This window comes from Myotis nattereri (genome assembly GCF_964212035.1).
Source record: "Myotis nattereri genome assembly, chromosome: 4".
Taxonomy (NCBI): Eukaryota; Metazoa; Chordata; class Mammalia; order Chiroptera; family Vespertilionidae; genus Myotis; species Myotis nattereri.
The window spans coordinates 77,785,116-77,789,374 of record NC_138079.1 but is presented as its reverse complement, the minus strand read 5'-3'; positions in this window follow the sequence as shown (position 1 = coordinate 77,789,374).

Below are 4,259 nucleotides of genomic sequence, written 5' to 3'. Positions count from 1 at the left end.
AAATTTTGTGCACTGGGCCTCTACTTTTTAAATATATTTTTATTGATTTCAGAGAGGAAGGGAGAGAGAGACATAGAAACATCAATGAGGAGAGAGAATAATTGATCAGCCGCCTCCTGCATGGCCCCCACTGGGGATCAAGTCCACAACCTGGGCATGTACCCTGACCGGGAATCAAACTGTGACCTCCTGGTTCATAGGTCAACACTCAACAATTGAGCCATGGTAGCCAGGCAGACACACACACACACACACACACACACATTTATTATTTTTATTTTCCAAATAGATATATTTACACATGTATATTTTTATTGTTGCAATGAGAATATATTCCTATATCATATAATTTTAAAAAACTGCCAACATTACCACCAACAACACAAAGGTAGAAAACTGGCCTCAAATACATTGAAACATTCAGAGTGGAGCTCATGGCATATCTATTTCTAATGCATGGTCCATTGGGAAGGCTAGTTCAGAAGTCATTCACTTGGCTTTGTAACATCTGTGCAATCCATGGGCATGTCATTAACTCTCCCACTTTCCTTCCTCATCCCATGGTAGGTGGAATGATGAGGCTTCTTTGAATCCCACAATTCTTTAGTGTGTGTGATTCTCATTTGAATGCTCTGGTTATAACAAATGTCTCATTGTTTTATTTCTCCTAATAAAATGTAATCATCTTGATTTCTCTTTTCCTGGGTTACAGAAAAATTCATTGCCATCCTTTTGTCAGATTTCCTTTCCCCTGTTATAGGATTCTGTCAAGAGTCCCGGACACTGTGCAGCCCACACGTCTAACCGTGGGTAGACGCGCTGTGGGCATGCTCCTTGTCCAGTTCTGTGAAAGTTTGAATGGCGGTACCACAGCTTCTTTTTACCTTATTTTGACCATGAGGATCCTTTAGCAGCCCTCCAAGAAACTTGCCTTAAAGCTTATTGCTAACTCCCCTGTACTGGTCATGTGTTTGCTTGCTGCTCTGCTCCTGCTGCTCTTCTTGTTCCTTTAATATTCAAGAGGGCTGAAAGTCGGCACCTTGCATTTCCTGGGGTTCCTTGCCAGCAGGCTTTAGGTTAGGGTGGCTAATGGGAGGCACTGACTAAAGTGAGGAAGAGGGATTCACCTATGCCTTCCAGTTTCTGAGTGTCTTGGGCAGCAAGGATGAAATTTACTGCTGTAACGGTGTTGCCAGAATTCCATTCCTGGGAGAGGCAGCACCTCATCAGCAGGTCTGGAGCTGCCAGCAGTAGGATCTCACTCGGTGCCCTGAGTGGGAGGTCCAGGCTGGGGAACCCCGGCTCAGGAGCACTGGCAGTTTCTATCACTTGGGCATATTCTTCTTGCTTTTCACCCTCCACCTCCCCTAATTCCCTATTTTCTCTCTCCCAGTACTTTTATAACCAGTTGCTTGAATTGAATTTTCTCTAATTGGAATATTTAACTTGGTTTTTGTTTTCTTGACTAGAAGCTGATTAACAGATCCCCTTTTTCCCCTACCCAGTATCCTGAGCCACCCTATCACATACTTGGGTACTTCTTATGGAAGTCTATATACGAGTAAGATGTTGTCCCTGCTATTCTTAGATCCCAGAAAAAAACATAGTTAAGATTCCTTTGGCCCTAGCAGGTTTGGCTCAGTGGATAGAGCGTTGGCCTGTGGACTGAAGTGTGCCAAGTTCAGTACCTCAGTTGCAGGCTCAATGCAGGATCAAAGCCTGGCCCTGGTCTCTCTCACATTGATGTTTCTCTCTCTCTCTTTCTCTCTCTCTCTCCCCCTCCCTCCCTTCCACTCTAAAAATCAATGGAAAATATCCTCAGATGAGAATTAACAACAAAAAAAATTATAATAATAAAAAAAGATTCCTTCAGTTGCAAATTAAAAAAAACAACTCACCTCAATTGAGGAAACAAGACAAATTAAAAGGTGTATTATAAGACTATAAGTGTGAGCCATGGAACATCAGTGCTGGGATACATCAGGGCCTCCAGAACCATGGATGGAAACATGGCAGGGAAGTGTGTCAGTGAGCTAATGCTGCATAACTAACCGAGCCTTAGCATTGTATAATAACAACCTGAGACGCAGAGGTATGGTCACAGTCATGAGACTATGGGTTGGTTGGGTAATTCTGTTCATTTAGGCTGGGCCTGGATGGCCTGGGTTTTTTAATGTCTCTTTGGTCAGCTGCTGTGTTAGTTAGAAGCTGGTTGTTTAGGATGGCCTTGGATGGGGCATCTTATCTTTCTTCTCCTTCCAGCATACTAGCCAAATATGTCCTCAAGGACTGAATGGGTCAAAGACAAAAAGTGGAAACACACAGGGCTTTTGGCGATCCAGGCTTGAAACTGGCACTCTGTCACTTTCACCAAGTCACAAGTCCAGCCCAGATTCAAGACATGAGGTACTACGAGGCTCTGCCTCTTGATGGGAAGAATTGCAAAGTCATCCTGTGAAGGGGGTTGTATCCAGGAAGGGGAGTGGAGAACCGCGGCCAGTTTAGCAATCTATCTACTACAGTAAGCCCAGGAAGTCATCTCTGCTTTTCTGTAAAATTTTGCTTTATTTTTCTCTCGCTGATGCCAGTTTTCTCTCTTACCTGGTCCACGTGGTAGACAATGGCCATGCTACCAGCTTCCTAGTTTCCGTGTTTGCTCTGCAGTAAGATGGCCAGGCTAGAACGGGAACCTCAACCAACTCTCCATATTCTGGAAAAGGTCTTGGGGGCTCATCTTGAGTCAGGTGCCCAACAAATGGTTGTCTAGAAGACAGGATCAAATTGGTGCTCCCACTATAGCCATATGGAAGGAAGGAGAGTGGAGAATAGTTATCAGAGAAGGAAGCGGCAACCCAAATACTGTCTAAATAGAGCCACAAAACTTACAAATGGTTCCCAGATATCTTCAATTTTACTTTTAAGAAAAACATGTTTTTCCAACTCTGACTTAGGTCATGAACAAAGGAGGAAGATGAATTAGTGTCAAGAGCAAGAGTGTGGGTTCTGTATTAAGATTGTTTTTGTAGGCAGCTCCCATCTGCAATATCCTCGCTGTTTGAACTTGGGCAAATTCTTGACCTCCTTGTGGTCCAGTTACCTTAATAGTAACACTGAAAAGAGAATGATTTCTTCCTTGTAGATTGTTTTGAGCATTTAATAAGAAAATATATACTGTACATAGAACAGTGTCTATATGTAGTAAATGTTCGATAAATTCAATAAGTATTAGTGACCAATGCTGTTATTAACACTAAAAATGTGTTGAACACTTGAGTATAAACATTTAGCAGTATAGTACTTATGATTTCTGGTTTTTAGTTTTGTTTTTTTTTTTTGAAGAGCTAATGTTGGTAGAACTATTGTTTTCCCTTTTTATTTAATTTATTGGGGCAATACTCTGGTTAACAAAATTCTCCAGGTTTCAGGTGCACGATTCTAGAACATACCACCTGTACACTGTACTGTGTGTTCTCCATCCCCAAGCACCTGTGATTTGTATCAACCCTCACTGTAAGATTTATTTGCTAGGTGCTGCTAGTGATTTTTAATTTGAAATAAAATTAAACTCATCATAGAAAATCCCCACTGGAAATCCCAGATTTGTTTGTACCGTTCTGACCATTAGTCATCTTTTCAAGGCATTTCTTCAGGTTTTTGTGTATCCTTATCAGAGGCACAAAGCTAAAAGTGAACAAAGACCAGGAAGGCCAAGGCATTAGTGACAAAGCTGTGAACCCACCGGAAGAATGGGGACCAGAGAATGACTCTCTGCTTAAGGCTATAGTAAGTCAGAAAAGCATATAATTGTTTAAGAAAAAAATTTATCCTTATTTAATTTTTCTTCAACTCTTACACAAAACCCAGAAACTTAGAAGTGTTAGTGATTGTATACCCAATAGTCCTGGCCAAAAAGGTAAAAAAAAAAAAAAAAAAGAAAAAAGAAAAGCCCACACATTTAAACAGTGAAAGATTCCATATAGGTAATTAAAATCATATTACATAGAACACAAGTAAATAGGAATTTAGAGGACACTAAATCGGGACCTTATTTTAGCGAGAATAGGAAGAACTCTCTTTTTAAATTTATTTTGATTTTCAATGTAATATAATTTTTTTAAAGATCATATTGCCTTCAATGAACTCAGTTTAAAAGAATGTGCAAGATGTTATAAAAATGTATTGAAATAGCTTCTTTTGTTTTATTTACCACACCTACATTCTTTGTACATATTCACATAGGAAGCAGCTAAGACTGAAGG